Source organism: Dasypus novemcinctus, chromosome 16, assembly GCF_030445035.2.
Source record: "Dasypus novemcinctus isolate mDasNov1 chromosome 16, mDasNov1.1.hap2, whole genome shotgun sequence".
NCBI classification, from domain to species: Eukaryota; Metazoa; Chordata; class Mammalia; order Cingulata; family Dasypodidae; genus Dasypus; species Dasypus novemcinctus.
In genome coordinates this window covers 67184031-67205103 of record NC_080688.1, presented here as the reverse complement: position 1 = coordinate 67205103, position 21073 = coordinate 67184031, and the positions used below count along the sequence as shown (strand labels likewise).

Here is a 21073-nt window from a genome sequence, read left to right as displayed (position 1 = left end):
ATCAGGAAGCTTAGCAAACTAAAGGTTTGAAGATGCCCACATTCTTTGACTCAGGTATACACTGGCAGGGAAATTCTTGCAACACGTAATGGACACTTGGACAAGAAGATTCTTGACAGCAAAGTTCACCAATACAGGAGCAGAACTTCTACACTGAAAGTTTGTCTCTGCCACCTGTGTTCCTTGGGTAAGTTCTTTGACTGTTTTATGCCTCAGGTTCACTGATAATGAGTAACAAATGTACGCACTTATTAAGTGCTTAGTATATGCCTGTCACATACTAAGTGCTATTTAAAGGCTTGCTATTAGTAGTAGTAGGCATTAAAATGACTACTTTTTAAAAAATCACCACTTAGTGCCTTTCCAAATTTGCTTTAAAAAAAATCCACAACTAAAAACTCAATTACAGAGGAGTTAAATCATCCCCAAACTTCTTATGAGAAAAAGAGATTAACATTTACTGGTGCATGCAATTCCATTTACCATTCTATTAAAAGAATTTATACTCCTGAAAGACCATGTGAAGAAGCAAATCTGGCTATTCTCTATATTTGTGGTGCAAAGTATGATTCTAGTGTTGAAACGTATATTTCGGATAACACTTAAAAAAATCAGTTGCTCAAAATTCTAAGACTAACAGAAAAACTGTTGGACTTACTGAAAAATAGCATGCTGGTCTCAAATGTGGTACCTAAATATGACAAAAACAATTCTCTATGATCACTAGTGCCATCAAGAATCAAGAAAGACACCACAAAATAACTGGCTTGCCTTTTTCAAAAACGTTAATATCACAAAAAAAGACTTTAAGAACTACTGCAGTTTAAAGAATACTACACAGATAAGACAACTAAATGCAAAACTTGATCCTGGACTGGACTGCATATTGGGGAAAATATAAACTATAAAGTAGATTATTGGGGCAATTGAAAAAATTGGTAGATACAAATGTGATGGCTTAGAGTTATGTGTCCCAGAAATACATGTTCTTAATCTATTCCTGTGGGTGTGAACCCATGTTAAATAAGACTTTTTGATGAGGTTATTTTAGTTAACCTTATAGAGAAGGCCACAGGAGATCCCTCCAGAAGAAGCTAGATTCTACAAGTCAACTGAACCCGGAAAAGAAACAAGAAGATGCTACCATGTTCATTGCCATGTTTTGGAAAAGCCAAGGAACCCTAAAGATCGCTGGCCACTCAGAAGATACCAACCATAGGAAGAAGCAAGTTTTCCTGTAAGACTTCCAGCCTCTGAAACCGTGAGCCATTAAATTCCTATAGTTAATCCATCCCACTGAATTTTTTTTTTTAGACAGGAAGGAATTGAACCCAGGACCTTGTATATGGGAAGCAAGGGCTCAACCACTGAACTATATCCACTCCCCAAATATAGTTCTTTGTTCAATTCTTGCAACCCTTCTGTAAATTTGAAATTATTTCAAAATGAAATTTTCAAAACAAATCTAAACAGTTGTATCAGTTGTGCTAATATTACTATGCAGGTAAAACCTGGGCCTTTATAATCTATAACGGAAATTGTAGTCTGTAAAATCAGAGCGTTTATCTCTTTTCAGCCCCTTCCTCTCTACCGGCGACCCATGATTGTTATTTTCTCCCATTTTTCTGCCCTCCCTACCTTAATAAATTACTGGCTTAACTAACAAAAAGAAAAAAAAAGTTGCATGATAAGATGTCAGTGATGGAAATGATATTAAATTTAGGACTGGAAAATATGACTTTTAACTGTGTGCCTATTGATGGCAACATGTTATAAGAAAAGGCTTCTGGCCTCACATTTCTGTTCAAATTTCCTACCAAAGGAAGAGGCAGCCTTTTGATGAGAAGAAATTCAAAGACACCCAAAGATAGCTTAAGAGTTCTAGGAACTACATCAATCCCCAAAATATGCAGACTGTTAATGAGGCTACTTTTTGCATAAAAAGAGGGATCAGAGGCCTAGCTTGACCAACTAAAGAAAATCACAGAACAGGCTCTCTTCAGGATTAAGATTTTTAAAATACACGTTTTATTGTCAAATAATTTTAGATTTGTCCAAAAGTTGCAAAGATAGTACCCCCTACCCAGTTTCAGTTTCATTTTCCCTTAAGCTTTCAGAGTAGATTTTGTAAATGTTGAGGCAACTAGAAAACTTTTAGAAAGAGAAATGAAATGCTCGCCACACTTTGCTTCATTACTAGAAAGACACACAACTTGCTTTTTAAAAAAATTTTTAAATTAAAAAAATTTTCTTAAATTTTTTTCTGGATGAGGGATTTTTTTTTTAAGATACTAGATCACACAAAATGTTACATTAAAAAAATATGAGGTTCCCACATACCCCACTCCCCACACCCTCCCACATCAACAACCTCTTTCGTGAGTATGGCACATTCATTGCATTTGATGAATACATTTTGGAGCACTGCTGCACAGTATGGATTATAGTTACACTGTAGTTTACACTCCCAGTCCATTCAGTGGGTTACGGCAGGATATATAATGCCCTGCATCGTGCCTGCAATATCAGTCAAGACAACTCCAAGTACTGAAAATGCCCCCATATCACACCTCTTCTCCCCTCTCCCTGCCCTCAGCAACTCCTGTGGCCACTGCCTTCACATCAGTGATAACTTTCTTTTATTGCTAGAGTCACAATAATTCTATAGTAGAATACCAGTAAGTCCACTCTAATCCATATTTTATTCCTCCATCCTGAGGACCTTGAGATGGCGATGTCCACTCCACCTCTATATCAAAGAGGGGGCTTAGATCCCACATGGCTGATGGATACGATTCTCCTGTTTGCAACTGTAGACTCTCTCGGTTCCCTGGTGTGGTGGTTGACCATCCTCACCACCCTTAGTGATCTGGGTAAGTCCAACAAACCAGTGAGTAGGTGTTGCAACTCTGCTGAGGCTCAGGGCCCAGCTGGCACATGGACAGTCCAGAGATTCAAGTCTCCTGAGCATACACCAACCCCAGCAACAACCACAGGTTCACACTGCTTGCTTTTATGGCACTGTAGCCAGGCACTCAAAGCTGGGCTTTCTCTACAAAGCAAAAAGCTAGCGGCTTGTTTTTCTAAGGTCCTTGAATGGTTTTTATATTTTTATAAGGTTGGGGAAAAAAACAGAGCCAAAAACAAAGAATATATGACAGAGGTACATGTGGCCCACAAAGCCTAAAATATTTACTACCTGGTCCTTCACAAAAACAGTTTGCCAACCTCTGCTACACAGGCTACAGGTCCCTTAGTTCCACGGATATTTCAATCCAGAAACCAAGGAAGACTTCAGATAAAGGCGATTTTAAAAGTGTTGCTTATCACTTAACTCCTGGACATTGAAACACTCCTGTTTGCAGGTTGAAGTCGTCTTTTGCCCTGCCCCACCACCACTCTATCACTGCCATCCAACAAGATCTGAAATGAGGTGTGTGTTTTTTTGTTTCATGACCACATACATGAGGCTGATGGACTCCCCGACACTCAAGATGTTTCCAATATTAAATGCTGAAGCGGTGCTGGAAGGTCTTCCACATTGCCCATGAATGTCTGCCACATATGAGATAGTCATGGACACAATTAAGCTTTCAGTAGTCAACGCATGTAGGGAAAGAATGGAAAAAATGTGAAAGGTTACCTGATCTTAGACAAAAAAGTGAAAAGCACTGTATGAGTGGCCAGGCTGAGAGAGCAGAGATAGCTTTGTTCACATCCTCAAGGAAGAAATTAATTAAGGGCCTTAAAGAAACACTGACAAAGAATGTACAAAACAAGAACAGAAAGATGCTCGCTAAGAAGAAAAGCCAGCACTCTGAAATTGTCAGACATCTATCGAAGTGTTCAAAAATGATTAAATTTATTGAAGAGTTCCAAAATGATTTAATATCTGAAATGCTTAACAAAGTTCATCATAGTGCTTACAGGGGAACAGAAAGACAAATTACTGGAATTATATAATTCCATCTCATTTGAATTTTATGGTAATTCTTTATGCAGATGCTGTACTGTCGTCCTCATCATTTTTAAATTGCTGCATTTCCATTGTCATAGATATAACAGAGCCACAAAAACCACCCAGAATGAAAGGTAAGTGTTTAGCTTCATTGTTTTCTTCTTACAGATTCATTTATGCTACCATCTAAATGTTTTAAATTCAAAATACTGTAAAACTATATCTTGCATCTATAGCCTTTATTATTATTACTCTATATACTTAGTATTATATAGAACGGTATATTCTATTTAATGGGTAAGATAAGGGAATTAAAAGGGTAATTTTTACTATATTTCATTTTCACTTCATGACCACCGAATTATTTTTCTTAGAATAAAAAAGAAGCGTTATTTTTGGTCTATTTGCAGTGCAAGTCTATCTGAAGTTGCAAGTGATATGATTTTCTACCTATAAAATCAGAAACAACTGAAAAAACCCTAGAATAAAAACATTTTAGTAAGGTGATTAGGTATAAAATCAGTATATCTATGTGTACTAATTTCCCAGGGCTGCCATAATAACCACAATCTGAGTTCTGGAAGCTGGAGAACTGAAATCAAGGCATTGGCACAGCTGTTTCCTTCTGGAGGCACTGAGAAAGAATTCATGCCATGCCTCTCCCCTAACTTGTAGTGGCTGCTGGCAACCCGTGGCATTCCTTGGCTGGTAAACATATCACTCCATTCTCTCCTCTGTTTTCACATTGCCTTCTCCCCTCTGTCTCAAATCTCCCTCTGCCTTTTCTTATGAAGGCACTTGTTACCGGATTTAGAGTCAACCTTAAATCCAAGATAACATCTCAAGGTCCTTAACTACATCTATAAAGACCCTTTTTCCAAATAAGGTCACAGTCACAGGTTGCAGGGGTTAAGACTTAGATATCTTTTGGGGGGCCAGTATTCAATGTACCAGGCTAAGTACCAACCATAATAAAGTAAGATACTTAATAGATAAAAGATCCAATTTTAACAGCAATAAAATAATAAAATATCTAGGATTATACCTAACAGGGTCACTTACAGATATAAAAAAATCCTAAATATTTGGATAGCTACATTCATTTCTGAAGGAGCATATTTAATATTAAAAAAAGTCTGCTTCCCTCAAATTAACTGATAAATTAACAAAAATCCAATCAAAATCCCAATAGCTTAGACTCAGTTTCTAAGTACATTGGAATAGACCCAGCTTATAAGGACATTTCAAAGAGTAAAGGTAGAAAGAATGAAAGAAAATGTTGAAAAAGCACAAGGTAGGGACTTGTCATTGCAGACAACAAACATAAATTTTAGATATATTAAAGATGTTGTTTTAATTTCCTTCACCACTTAAGTAATTACCATGTGATGGGTTGGCTTAAACAATGGGAATTTATTAGCTCATGGTTTTGAGGCTAGGAAAAAGTACAAATTGAGGTGTCACCAAGGTGATCCTTTCTTCCCAAAGGCTGGTGTTTGGGGCTGGCTGCCAGGGATCCTTGGTCCTGGGTTCCTCTGTAGCAAGGCAATGCACATGGCGGCCTCTCTCGGTCTCCCCCTTCTCTTCCAGGTTCCCTTGAACTTCAGCCTTCTCCTCCCATGACTTCCTCTCTTTCAGTATAAATTTCATTCTGCTTATAAAGGACTCCAATAATAGGATTAAGACCCTTCCTGACTAGGTTGGGCCACATCTTAACTGAAGAAACCTCTTCAGAAGTCCTACTTATAGTGGGTTTACACCCACAGGAATGGATGAAGTGTAAGAACGTGTTTTTCCGGGATTCATAGCTCCAAACCACCAAAGATGTAACCATTGAAAATATATAAATATAAAGGAATTAGAAGAAAATACATGAGAATGCCTTTATAATCTTGGAGTGAGAGATGCCTTTCCAAAAAAGGTAAAACCCAGATACTGTTAAAAAAAAAAAAAAAAAAAAATTGACAGGGAAGCGAATGTGACTCAAGTGATTGGCTTCTGTCTACCATATGGTAGGACCCAGGTTCAATCCCCAGGGCCTCCTGGTAAAGGTGAGCCAGGCCGGTGCTGCGAGGATGACACAACAAGAGAGAGAGAAGGAGGGGAGAATCAAGGTGAGATGCAACAGAAACCAGGAACTGAGATGGCACAAGCAACAAGGAATCTCTCTTCCCACATCGGAGGTGCCCACGATCAAATCCTGGTGAAGCCTAGAGGAGAAAATGAGAAGACAAAAAGACACAGACACAGAAGATCACACAGCCAATGGACACAGCAAAACAGCATGGTGGGGGGGAGGGGGAGAAAGAAAATAATAATTTTTAAAAATTGACAGATTTGACCATGATTTAAAACCTCTGCAAAGTGAAAGACACCATAAATAGTTAAATAAAAGACCAAAAGAAAATATTTCTTTCACATTATAATAAAGGATTCTATCTAGAATAAATACAGACTGCCGAGAAGATGATGGATTAGAAAGACACAGGACTCTGTCCTCTCCCAGAAAAATAGCTAGAGTTCAGGCAGAAACAGCCTGGGAAAAAAAGTTCTAGGGTGCACGACACCATGGGAAGGCTGGACCACCCAGAAGAGGGAGGGGCAGAGGACAAGAACCTTGACTTTGACTACGAGCAGAAATTGCGCTGCAGCTGCCAGCACCCCACCCCTCCACCACCCTAGAGCAGAGAGTTTTGAATTCTCCAGGTCCAGGCCAGCAGCTACAGACAAAGGGGGTCCCAGGGATCCAACTCCCCAGGAAAGGGGAGAAAGAATGATGAAGACTAAGGCTGCTTCAGCTTTCGAACCACAAATTTGGTGTGCTGTCCCACAAACCCTTCCAGGACAGGTAGGGCCATGCCATTTTTCACCCTGGGAGTCAGCATGGGACTAAAGAGCTCCACCTCTGACAAACACACTCCTTCCTGACTGGGAATGGTTGCTGAGGACGCAGAGGGGAGTGGAATTATTGCCTACCTGGGAAAAAAGAGGGCGCTGCTAACCAATGGTTGGAGAACTGTCTCTGAGAATGTTTGCTATGCGAGGCTCTTGGCCTCCAGGCAGGATCCTCCATCACTTTGATCCATGTGGCAGTGAAAACACTGACAGGCTTTGAACTGAGAGGCCTGCTGAGAGCAAATCTGCTGGCTGACCAAGGAAGTGCATGTGAGGGAATTGAAAGTAAAGTAAACGAGGCTTTTTCCCGTCTTCACAACCTCCCTTCCCAAGGCCCTTGAAAGTGGGTCTGCAACCCATTTTTGGGTGCAGGGCCCAGATTTGTGCAACTAACCGGGACAATTCTAAAGACCTAGAACAGGCTGAACCAAGAATCAAAGAATGGTAATAAAACAGGCTCCTACCACTAAATCCTTTGAAGGGGAGAGAAATTGAGCAGAGTAAACTTACCATCATTATCAGATGCCTAGACATCAGCAAAAAATTACAAGCCATGCTAAGAAAACAGAAGAAATGGGCCAGCCCCTAAACCTTTGGTTATGTTTTTCCTTTATTTCTTCAATGTATTTATTCCCTTTCCCTTATAAATCCCTTTTTTCAAGACACAATTAGAACGGCCTAAATAAACAATTTCTCTACCATCCAAATTCTTATAGCTATTTAGCTATTTCTGATATGCCTTTTTCTTTAAAGATTTTTTATTTCTTTCCCCCTTCCACACCCCCCCCCCCGACAGTTGTCTGCTCTCTGTGTCCATTCACTGTGTGTTCTTCTGTGACCACTTCTATCCTTATCAGCGGCACCCGGGAATCTGTTTTTTTTTTTTTGTTGCGTCATCATCTTGTTGTGTCAGCTCTCCATGTGTGCGGCACCATTCTTGGGAAGGTTGCACCTTCTTTTGCACTGGGTGGCTCTCCTTATGGGGCACACTCCTTATGCGTGGGGCTCCTCTACGCGGGGGACACCCCTGCATGGCAGGGCACTCCTTGCGCTCATCAGCACTGCGCATGGGCCAGCTTCACACGGGTCAAGGAGGCCCAGGGTTTGAACCTCGGACCTCACATGTGGTAGGTGGACACCCTATCCAGTGGGCCAAGTCTGCTTCCCTGATATGCCTTTCTTTTACTTCAATTATTTCTTATGTCTATATTTCTGTTTGGTCCCTTTTAATATTCAATACCTATTTCATAATTTGCTATTCTTATTTCATGAATGTAATTCCATCCTTTATCTCTATAATCTTTTTTTTTTTTTAAAGATTTATTTCTTTCTCTCCCCTTCCCCTCGTTGTATGCTCTCTGTGTCCATTTGTGTGTGTGTTCTTCTGCATCCGGTTGTATTGTCAGGTGGCACTGGGAAATTGCATCTCATTTTTGTTGTGTCATCTTGCCGCATCAGCTCTCCATGTATGCGGTACCACTGGGCAGGCTGTGCTTTTTTCACATGGGGCGGCTCTCCTTGCAGGGTACACTCCTTGCGTGTGGGGCTTTCCTACTTCAGGGTGCACCTGTGTGGCATGGCACTCCTTGCATGCGACAGCACTGCATGTGGGCCAGCTCACCACACGGGTCAGGAGGCCCTGCGTATAGAATCCTGGACCCTCCATATGGTAGGCGGAGGCTCTATCAGTTGAGCTATGTCCACTTCCCTCTATAAATTTTAAATATTTACTTTAAAGCTCTTTCAAGACACTTCAAATTGTTCTAATGTCTCTAGCTCCTGGACATAAATTTTTAGACTCTTTCACAGCATACTTTTTGTCCATGAACTCATTTTTTAAAAAGTAGGAACTACCTATGATGGTGGTCCATACATGTTATGTATTGCAGAAATCTGCCCTTGGGGGAAAATAGTACTATATTACTAATAATATTAATACAGCAACACAGTGGTAGAGAGAACATGTGCCAAATAACTTTTTCTTCTCCCAAACATAGTTACAAAAATATTAACAAAATAGGATGGTTGACACGAAAGGGGATCGGAGAGAAAAAATAAACCCAACTTAAATTTTGACTGTCATTTAAAAAAAATGTTTTGTTTGGTTTTTAAAAGAAGAATTATTCATCCGTTTCTGTGATTCTCCCAGAAGAAATAGCATTGTTTACCACAACTGGAACCGGTACCTTAAGGTAAGAGTAATATTATAACAAAACTTAAGAGCAACATTCTGCCATATAAAACATTATATTTTCATCTCCTGGTTAAAATTTTGTTCCTGTCAAATAATGAATTTAATCTGTGTAACAAAGATAATACCACCTGTAACATCTACCTCATAGTTAACTGTGATACTCAAATGAAAGCATATTATCAAAGAAAGTATTATAATTAAAGAAAAAGAGAAAACTGTTATATCACTCTACTATTAGAGAACTTTATTATCACGATAGAAAGTAAAATAAAATATAAAAGTTCAGTAGTGTCTTTAAAACAAGAAGGCTTTAATAAAAAGATAACCTAAAGAAAAAAACAACCTCTGCCAAAATTAGAACCAAGGATAGTTAAAGAGAGACAGATAGATGGAGGCAACAAAATAAAATGGGGAAACCTAACTCTTTATAGTAAACAGAAATGATGAAAGAATTACAGAACTAACCTAGACCCAAGAAAAGCCACATTCTATAACAGATGACCTCAAGGAGGTGCTAGGAAGAACAGGTAAAGTAGAGAGAGGAAACAAAAGAAGGTAGGGCCTCTAATTTTTGAATAAATTTATTTATTCAAGTAAGTAAGCCTGCTTACTTGAGTTCTTGGGTATGGGATATGCCCAAGGCTTCTCTGCTTGGTGTAGCCACTGTCCATCTGAATAAATCAGTGTGAGCAGCCATGCTGCCTTGACCTTTTTATGCAACAGCATAGAGGAAAGGAAGAGTTCTTGAATTGGGAGGCAGTAGAACCCACACACTGAATGATGTTCGTAAACCAGACTGAAACTAAAACTGCTGGGCCACTGGCTGCTTAAGACCACTCTCCCTGGCCCCCTACTTGGAAAGGAGAAGGTCAACACCTGGGAAAGACTCTTCACTAGACACCAAAAGCAGAAAGAGGTCATGCCTTGGTGCAACTAGCACAAGCTCTGAGTTTGAACCTGGGTTTAATTACAGTGTGGATTCAGTTGTGTCACACCAGCAAAGGTATAGGTATGCCTGTGGTTGATGGGGACGAACTGGGCTCTGACAGTCTCCAAACTGGTGTTAGTCTGGGACATGTTCTCACTGGCCTGTGACCAAATGAGAAAAATCAAGGACCATGTAATGTAGTTTTTCATAATACTAAATTTTTCTCTTTGCTTTTATTTTGTAATTATGACCTCCTCGCCGTTTCCTGGTAAAAATGTCTTGTCCTTTGTGGAACGAGGTCATGGGGATTACAACAGTTTTAAAAGGGTCCTTAACCTTGACTAAAGTAAAAGATGGCAAATCTCATGTCCCCAAATACCCACACTCCTCCTTCTTTTCAACTTATCCATGAAGTCCAAAATCCTGGGAACCACTGAAAACCACTAAGCGTGGGGATCCAGAGGGTCCCGGGCCCTGACTCCCCCTGCCTAAGGAAATACCCGCAGGCCACAGCCGCCTGATGCCCCAGGACACAGGGAAAGTGTAACAGACCTGCCACAGGGAAGCAATGTACAGAGGGTATCGCAGACTATCATTTTCCCCAGGCTGTACACTTCCTTCCTACAGTAACATCACCAGACCCCATTTATGGAACTGATAAAAATGTCTTTGTTCTGAGACTCTAAATTTACACTGCCCCTCATTTTCCTGCCTCTTTGTGAAGCACTACGTTCATTCTCCCAACCACCCCTTCGGAGACCCTCTCCTTTCTGTAAGTCCTAACGAATAAAGCTTATGTCTGACTATGTGCCAGGTGGGTTCTTTGGTCTCACGGCCGCCCCGACCTGTGTCCTCCAGGAGCTGGGCTGGAACATAAGTCTTACTTTTCTCATCAATATAATGGGGAAATATGGAAGGGGAAACCTTATCTTGCAGAGTTATGTAGAGTAATGATAGTACACAAAGTATCAAGCTCTCAGAGCTTCATCATCTTCATTATAAAGTGCTAGACTACTTGGTCCGGTTTATTCAGTAAAATTCACATCCATGCAGTCTAGCAGAGTGGTCAAAAGGCAGGCTCAGGAGTCAGATTGCATGGATTTAAATTCTGGTTTTGCCACTTGCTAACTCTGTAATCCAGAGTAAATCAAAGTCTCCCTGAGTTATAGTTTCCTCCTCACTCAAATAGGGATGATAAACAGTGGGAACTATAAAATAGGGCTGCTTTAAGAACTGAATTATGTAATCCACGTAAGATGCTTATCACAGCACTCTAGAAATGTTATTTATCATAAGCATTATTGTTATTAGTAATAATAGACTAAGGTGCCTTCTAAATACCCTTAGTTTCTGTATCAACATCTGCTATGAGTGAAATCCATATTAAGAGACTATGAGGGGAGTGGAGTTGAGCACCCGTTTCCCATGTACAAGCTCCCGAGTTCAATCCCTCCTAAAGGGAAACGGACTTTGGCCCAGTGGTTAGGGCGTCCGTCTACCACATGGGAGGTCCTCGGTTCAAACCCCAGGCCTCCTTGACCCGTGTGGAGCTGGCCCATGCGCAGTGCTGATGCGTGCAAGGAGTGCCCTGCCACACAGGGGTGTCCCCCGCGTAGGGGAGCCCCACGCACAAGGAGTGCACCCATAAGGAGAGCCGCCCAGCGCGAAGGAGGGAGCAGCCTGCCTCGGAATGGCGCCGCCTGCCTCGGAATGGCGCCGCCTGCCTCGGAATGGCGCCGCCTGCCTCGGAATGGCGCCGCCTGCCTCGGAATGGCGCCGCCTGCCTCGGAATGGCGCCGCCTGCCGAGGAATGGCGCCGCCTGCCGAGGAATGGCGCCGCCCACACTTCCCGAGCAGCTGACGACAACAGAAGCGGACAAAGAAACAAAATGCAGCAAATAGACACAGAAAACAGACAACCAGGGGAGGGGAGAGGAATTAAATAAATAAAAATAAATCTTTAAAAAAAAAAAAAACCCTCCTAAAAACCAAATGAAAAAACCAGCTCTCATTGGGGTGCAGATATAGCTCAGTGGCTGAGGGCCTGCTTCCCATGTATAAGGTCCTGGGTTCATTCCCTGGTACCTCCTAAAAAATAAAAGAGAGAGACTATGAGAATAACCATGCTAAATATTGAATTAAAATATTTCAAATTAGGTTTTAGGCTGCTGCCTTTGTGGGTCGGACGACGGCAGCCCTGGAAGCCACTCCAGGCAATGAATCAGAGGAGAGCAGTGCTTTGACTCTCCATCAGTTCATGACAGAAGAGATTATGTGCTGCAGAAGCCCAGCCAGAAGGCTAACAGTGAGGCTTTTAGTTCTGGGGAAGTCTTTTCTTTTCCTTGCTCTTCTGATGTGGCTCCAGCTGAGAGAAGAGAACATCTACCAGCCCCCTTCTCTCCTGTTTCTGTAGAAGACCCATCCCTGCCCTCTCCTTCACTTGTACACTAGACCCTGTCCACTTCCACCCACTCAAGGACATCATTCCAGCACTTCTCTCTCCAGCAGCTGTTTCTCTTTCCAGCATCATCATCTCTATTGGATCAGTCACATAATCATACAAACAAGTTGTGATAGCCCATCCTAAAAAAACAACAATAACACACACACACACACACAGAAAGGGGCGATTGCCCCAGGATGGCGTTTTTTTCGGTGCATGTGATGGGCAAGCTGAGGCCATCCAGGTGTGCCTCCAGGCCATATTTTGAGCAGAAGTGGACAAATGCTGGCAAGCAAATGAGAGATGAGGAGGAAAAGACACATTTGACAGAGGACATTCCAAAAGCCAAGAAATGCATGGCAATCAGAGGCTCTGGATTTCTAGGGCAGGACATGGTGGAACAGTTGCTGGCAAGAGGCCAAACGTCAATGTACTTGGTTTCCAGTAAGGGTCTGATAATCTCCAAGTGCAGTTCTTACTGGATGACCTCTGCAGCCAACAGTTTCTGTGGCCAGCTCTGAAGGGTGTAAGCAGTTTTCCACTGTGCATCACCCCCACTGTCTAGTGACAGCAAGGAACTCTTTTTCCAGAGTGAATTACACTGGCACCAAGAATGTCACTGAAACTTTAAAAAGGCTGGGGTTCAGAAAGTCGTTTTAACCAGGAGGGCTAGTATTATCTTTAAGGGTGGTGACATCAAGGATGGAACCAAAGACTTCCCTGTGCCATTAAATCCATCTATTATATATGGAGACTAAGATCTTATGGAAAGAGCATTTCTGGGTGCTCCAATCCAGAGAGCATTTTCTTAACCACAGCCATCAAGGCCATTTCCATCCCAAGGGAAATCAAGTTGGTCTCCATCCTCATTGAGTTTGTGATGGGAAACAGGCAACTTGCTGGTCTTCACAACTTCGTGGAGAATGTAGTCCACAGCCACATTCTGCACAGCACTGAAACAGGTAATCCAGGGTGACAGTACTCAGAAACCCTGGCAGGTGCAGACAGTGCACAGGCAGGTGGCTTATCAGTGAGACCCTAACTTCAAGGCCGGAGTCAAGGTCACAGTTCCAAGCCCTGGAAGAGTGGGAAACAAGAGGAGGGTGGGCTGCCATTTTTGGAGGCTGGCCACAAAAGTCAGGTCATAAGAATACAGACCTAGGCTCAAGCCTAACCTTTATCAAGATTCCCCATCTTTTCCTTGAAGCTGCCTCCAGCTATGGACCTATCACCATCTTGCTCGACCAGCCAGGTTTTTTCAAGGCCTTTACTACCTGTATACTTTTCACTTTAAGTTCACAATCCTTCCTTAACCCAGTGCATGTGGCCTCCACCCCCACCACTCACTGGACTAAACCTGCCCTTGATAAGATCTCAATGATCCAAATGTAATTGACAGTTCTCTGCCCTTATCATTTTATTATCAGTATTTTTTTTTTTTTTTTGAGGTACTGGGACCAGGGATTAAACCTGGGACCTTGTATGTGGCAAATCCGTGCTCAACCACTGAGCCATATAGGCTCTCGAGTTGGTTTTTTCATTTGTTTGCTTGTTTTGTTTTTGTTTTTAGGAAGCACCAGTGACGGAACCTAGGCCCTCCCATGTGGGAAGCAGGCATTCAACCACTTGAGTCACATCTGCTATTATTTTTATATTAATGTTAAAAGTTACTCCATTAATGCAAGAATAATAACTATTAACAATAAATCTGCTTTGGTCCACGGTTACAATCCCCCTTATTTCTGTTCATTCCTCAGTCTTGAGGGATTTGGGATAATGACCACTCCGACTGCTTCAGGCTGACAGGGGACCAAGATATTATGGGGCAGAGGAAAGAAACTGGTTTGCCTGACTGGAAGATACTCCTTGTTTTGGGGTTGGGGTTGGTCCATCACCTAGCTGTCTGGGGCAAACCTGTGCAACTGGAAAATAAGAATTGGCTGCAACTCAACTGGCATATGAACATCCGAAGATGTAAGTCTCTGAGAAATACACTTAACAGGTACATCGAAAATTATTGGTTCCAGTAGAAGTTGAGGAATCATGATTAGGAGAATTGATAAATGAGTATAACTATGTTATATCAGGGAAACAGATTTTCATATATTCCCAGATAGGTCCCGCTGAGGGGGGGTTGATTTCATGAGGCCGAGTGGCTGGCCAATGGTGACTGGATGTCCCTGTTTCTAGAGCCCTCAGGAGCACTCTTGTTTGAGGCTTTGTTTACTGTGGCAGTTTGTGAAATCTGCCCAAGACCTGCATAAGCATAATCTCCAGAATGACCTCCTGACGCACTTTGAAATCTCTTAGCCATAAAGGCGAGCACATGTAGCTCAGTGGTTGAGTGCCTGCTTCCCATGTACAAGGTCCTGAGTTCAATCCCAGGTACCTCATATAAAAACCAAAACCAAAACCAAACAAAACAAAACTTCTGCCCTGATTGTACACTTTAGAAGAATTGTGTAGTTTATGATTACATTTCAATAAAATTCTTAAAAAAAAAAAAAAGCCTAAAACTAAAAAAATACTTCAAATTAAGTCTCTTGGTCAAGAATAACAATATGGATGGCACACAGATCCTGGTAACATCAAAAGTTACCTTCAGAGAGTATGGGCCATGATGTGGACCATTGTCTATGAGGTGCAGAGGTGCCCAAAGATGTACTTACCAAATCCAATGGATGTGTCATGATAAAAAAAAAAAAAAAAAAAAAAAAAAAAAAAAAAAAAGTTACCTTCAACATTATCTACAAAATCCATATATCTTTTCCATTATTTTTTGAAACTTGTACTATTTGTCAAAAGATGTACATACAATATACAGTCATAATTTGACAGTGACTGTCAAATAAAATTGGTTAACTTTTTATAAAATCAAATGTAGAATAATTTTTATTACTTATCGTAAATTTTGTCTCTAATCTTGAGCCTCAGTAAACAACTATAGGTTTTAGTGTTACAGTATTTGTATTTTAAAATATGGCTGTTTAGATTGTCTGAAATATACCGACATAAATTATAATTTATTTTAGTTTAAGCTTAATACAAAATTCTGAATAGTTTAGAAAACCTTAATTTTATATGAAATTAAATATGAATTATGATTAAACACTATCACAGTAAGTTTTTAATTTACAAAAGAAATTCTCAAGCAGTAAATGTGTTTTCCCTTATGGATTTTTAAATATTTCATGACAAATATTTTGAAAGACAAAAATATACATAAACACCTGCCTTCTCAAGAACAGCTATTGTGCAAGAGCATGTTTTAATTCCCAAGAGAATAAGCAACTTCTACAATAATAGAACCTAACATTTCCTATTAATTTATGGTAACAGTTTTATTAGCATATCTGGCCTCTAAGCCTGACTTTCAAGCCTCTATAACTACCATGAAAAAGCTTACAAATCAGTGCTAAAAGTGGTTTATTTAAATCCAATTTAGAAGATGAGTTAGACTGATTTTTTGTAATTTTGCAAACCAGGTAACTTAGTATTGTCACCACACAAATGAACACTCAACTATTTAAGCAGCTCAGACTAACTACAGTAATTACACAAAAGATAAACATTTTTTAAAAAGATTTTAACTTCCAGAATGCTTAGAAAATAAGGACGAAAGATATGGAAACCACGTTGCAATTAGCCTAACAATATTAACAATGCTCAAGGACCATTATGTGGTGAGGGCTCTGAGTTTGAATCCAAACTTTGTCTATTAAAATCTGATCCTGGGCAAGTTACCTAGCCTCCCAAAGACTTAGCTTCCTCATTTACTAATTGGAGATTTAGAGTACCAACAGCACCAGCCCCAGGGTTGTTTCGCCATCCAAGTAGAGAACTTAAGAGCGCCAGGTCCGCAGGTAACAATACCTGCTCCTATTGTTACCACATCTTCAACACTATCACAACAGAAATAACTGCTATTAACTGCTCTGCTAGAACTGATTGCCACAAACATCAGGAAGGTACATTAACACACACAGATGATTTTTGTAAAGAATCGCTTCTGTTGAGGGTTGTTGTTTTAGTCATGCTTCTTGCCAAAGGCAACATAAATCTTCTAGAATTATCGCCGGAACCCAGAAAGTCAAATCCAGAAACAAAAATGTAACATCACACAGGCAAAGAGATGGTTATTGCGAGCATCGGAGGAACACCTGCCAATCCCAGTCCATGATGCAGTTTGCTATGAATGGGCAGAACTGTTCAAATCACAGAACTTTCTAGGTGCAACAATCTTCTTCCTTTAAAATGAGGAACAAACGCACAAAATGCCTAACTCAGTAATTCATCATCGCTGAAAAGGAGATCTATTTCCTAATGGGGTTTCAAGCCACAAAATCCGTCTTTAAGGGGCGCAGAAAAGAGAAAAAGAGAGACTCGAGTTTTGGGAGGCCACAGGGCCTCACGCCCGAGCGGGGAGCGGCCGGGGAGCGCCCTGGATCCCGCAGATCAAGAAACCGGAAAATCGCACCCCCCAAAATGCGCGGACAGAACTGCTGCGAATGGTCGATCTGGGGGTTCCCGGAACTACTCGCCCTCAGTCCGGGGTCAGGGCGCCCCCTCCCATCACATCCTCCACCCCAACCCCATTCCGCCTAGCGAGGACCAATGCGGGCCGCAGCGCAGCTCCGCAGCAGGTCGGAAGAACGCAGGAGGCGGGCGCGGCTGCCCGCACCAGCTCCCGCCGCGCCGCGCCGGGTCGCCCGCAGCCGCGCCGCGCGGAGCCTTACCCGGAGTCTCGCCCAGAACCAGGTGCTGCTACCCGCGAAGACGCCGCAGCCCTGCCGCCCCCGCAGGCGATGCTCCGCTCCTCGCCGGCCCGCCCCTCCCCTTCTCCGCGCTTCCCCCGGCGGCCGCCAGCTCCGCTCGGCCTGGCGTGGGCGCAGGGAACTCGGCGAGCGAGCCTGGAAGCAGCCTCGGTGCCGGGAGATGGCCCGCAGGAGGAGCCCCAGGACGGCCCGCGCCGCCCACGGCGGAGACTGACGGGCACGCCGACCAATGCGGAGGCAGGAACCCGAGCCGGGGGCGGGGCTCCGCCTGGGCGGTCAGGTCCGCGCTTGCGGTTCCTGCCCCGGTAGGACCTTCCTGCAGGTCCTGGAGGTTACGGTTTTGTGGGGGAGCGCGCGCACGTGTGGATACAAGCCTGCAGAATGTGAGAGGCGCCAGGTCCAGTAGGAGAAGCTCGGACACGCGACGCGTTTACTCCAGGAAAGGAACAGAGGCCGGATAACCCGGGACCCCGCACCCGGGGCGGGAGGGGGTATGCGGTGTGAAGGCTGCGCTCGCGCCATAGGAAACTCTGCGCAGGCGCACGCGGGAACTGGGGGGGGGGGGGGGGGGGGGGGCTGTGGAAGGATACCAGTCTCAGCACTAGAGGTGAGAGGCAGGCTGGGGGTTCGGGACCGTCTTGGACAATCAAAGGAGGAAGGGAGAAGATGGAGAACAGAATGAGTACCCTGATACTGGGCGGGAGAATGGAGAGGAAGAGAGAGGACCCAGGAGGTACCAGGCCTCCGCACTGTAGAAATTTTGTTTCTGAGCTACAGTGTCTTGGCCCATAGATTTCGTTTTGTTGTTTGTAATGGAAGAGAGAGAGAGAGAGTGTGTGTGTGTGTAGGGCTTGCCCTTCTGTAAAATTCTTTGCCACTCCTCACAGCTGCTGGCACAATTTTTGGCCCGCAGGGAATTTACTAATCATCCTTACCGTCACAACCCCCATAACATAGATGTTTAAAGAGCTTTGAAAGAAGGAAACAGGGTGACAAACATGGAAGGGGTTTGGAAAGTTAAAAGCATATAAGTGCAAAATATTCTAATTCAGGCTTCGTGCCTGGCCAATAGATGGTGTTCAATAAATAATTATTAATTATTTGCTAGGTATTGCTCTAAGGGCTTCTCATGTATATATTGAAATCACTTAATTGCTACGTCCAACTGAGAACTTAGAGGTTGAGTCTCAGGGAGGGGAGCTGGAAACATTTTATATCTCAATCAGGGCGATGTCTACATATGTAAAATTCATCAGCCTATACCCTTGCAGTTTATGTACTGCTTGAATTATAGAGCCAGCCCAATCTATATGTAAGTAAAGCCTTTGCACTGTGCATTGTGTCTGTGGGCTTCCTCCCTCGTGTCCTACCAAGGATCTCCTGAGAGCCAGGAGGAGCTGTTCTTGGTACCCTAAGCTCTATCCACGCCCCCCCCCACACACACACACTACACCACACCCCACCCCACCCCTTATCCCCACAGGCCTGCCCAGAATGTTGCTCAGAAGCTTGGTCAGAGTTGTCAAAATGCCATGCAGACAATACAAACAAAGGTGAGTCTAGAAAAAAGACACAAGCTTTTCTTGGAAGGAGAATAGGTTACATCAGGTAAAACAAGGTGCCAAAGCCAAAACAATAAACTGGAAGGGGAAAATAGGTGTGGGGCAAGGTCATGAAGAAAATAGGGGAGGGCGTAGTTTTGCTTGGGTTAGGCTAAGAGCTGTGCGGGTGGATATCAGAACTGCTATTTCAGGCTGAGGTTTGATCCTCTCATCAGTAAGGGAGAGGAGCCTTAGAGGGGCAGGATGTCCTGCACACCTGGCCAGGTAGTTCCCTGCTAGACCTGCAGAGTTTGAAACGGTATGTATGCCAGTTTATTTCAAGATTGGCCCACATTCCCCAGCCCTCAAAATTAAAGGTAGATGCCTGGAAACACCTTTGTATCAATGGCTATGAAAATAGACACATCGTGTTTCTTTAAGGAAAGCCTGTATTATTGAGATTTGATAGAAGTCTGGAAGATCATTTTCTCTTTAATGAGAATGTAGTATCCTTGAGTAGAACATGGGTATTAGGTTGACACATTATCTACGACAAAGGCAGGTAGGTTGTGCTAATATTACACTTATTTGGATTTACACAACCCCATCTCCCAGAACATAGAAAACAATAATGAATGTTGAGTACACCAAGGGGATTACTCTCCAATAAATTAGGGTCATTAAAAATGCAAAAATCTTGAAAAATACAAGAGAAAGCAACAGTATATAAAGACATTTGTGCTAGACACTGCAAAGACACTCTATCTGTGGGCCTAAGCTGGAAGTGAAACTAAAAGCATTTGTTGCAGGTAAGCACTGTCATTAAGAAACAATGTTTTCATTATTCCCAAAATACAGTGAAGGACTAATGGTGGTAATTATACCCAAAAAGAGTACTAACAACTCTTTACATAATTAGAATAAATATAACTTTTCAGGCTGTCTGAAAGTGTAAAATAATACCGTAATTAGCAGTGTCTTCATTACCCGAATATTCTAAGGAAAATTCCAGAAATTCTTGTGAAAAAGAAGTTAATATCATAGGTCTAGTAACAATAGAAAAGCCTTTGGTCCTTAGGAAAAACAGCACTTTAATGTTTATGGATGTTACTTTTTACAGATAGTAATCAGACTTGATTTTTCTCCTAGGATTTATTAGGTAACCTGAAGGCAAAAATAGACTAGGGTGATTTCATTGTGGAAATTCCCACTTTCTTTTATGAAAGAAAGTCTTACTAACACTTTGGCCCTAAAATGAGCCAAAACCTGCTTTGTTTTATTCTAAATCCAAGTCCTGGCTCTGTCATTATCTATGAGCACTTGAGAAAGGAAGTTTCTGGAAGTTTGTTAGAAAAGCAAAATGTAAGCCTGCACCCCAACCCACCTGCCAGGCCTGCAATTTCAGAATCTGTGGTGTAACAAGCTCCCCGGGTAAATTCAAGCACATTACCATTTGAGAGGTACTGGGGACCTCTGAAGTTCTAGATTTGTAAGCTCTACTGTTCTGAATGTTTGTTTGTTTTCCAGATATGGGATAATAGGAAGCCCCTGATACTTTTCTTTACCTTCTAGAAGTTTCTCTACCAAGGCAAACATAGAATTGTTCTTTCCCTTGACATGTTGAGGCTATGTTACGCTTGACCATGAGCGACACAGTTTTATTGTTCATTTACAAGGTTTGTAGTTATGACCTAGGCACCGAGTAGAAAGTTTGCACCAAATGGGACAGATGCAAGTCTCTGGCTGATGTCCAGAAAAAATATCCCAGGAATGTTTTACCTTGATCATCCAAACAGTATTCCTTGTACCTAGAGCATAACTTCATAAAGTGTACCAGATAGACCCTGCACGCTTCACAGTTTTGAAACTACATGAGTATAAAAAGCTACCTCTGAGATTCTATCTCTTGGGGGCAGTACAGGGACATTTTTCTATGAAGTATTCAAGATTCCTCTGGACAGCAAAGCAGCTACAGAGACATACTAATTTAAGGGAGACTATTAAATGAGGTCTAATTATCAATCTTTCCCACTAACCAATAACTGGTGGGTTCTTTGGTACTTGGGATATCAGAACCCTGAAAACAGCTTTGACATTGTTAAATTGAATAGTTTGTGTATTTTTACATTCAATAAAATCTGTTCTAACCACACACAAAGGCTCTCAAGTGTGTCTTACCTCCCAATACTTCTTTTACTTTGGAATTGTTAATGTTCTGAAACACGTCCAAGAGTGAGTCACTTCCCGCAAGCTGGGCTGGGAGGTCTTCCAGATGTGCTTTCCATGACCAGCAGGTACTTCAGGAATGTCTGGGGACCTCAGCACCTTCTGACTGAATT

General features: G+C 42.3%; 1 protein-coding gene across 1 annotated transcript in view; it reads right to left on the bottom strand.

Annotated features, from left to right (window-relative positions):
- The window catches only part of ME2 (malic enzyme 2), a 95205-nt gene extending 77490 nt beyond the window's left edge, over positions 1-17715 (bottom strand). The window contains exon 1 of the mRNA XM_004461403.4: positions 17155-17715. The gene's annotated coding sequence lies outside the window, so the exon portion shown is untranslated. The remainder of the gene's footprint in view (positions 1-17154) is intronic.
- Between the last annotated feature and the right edge of the window lie 3358 nt (positions 17716-21073).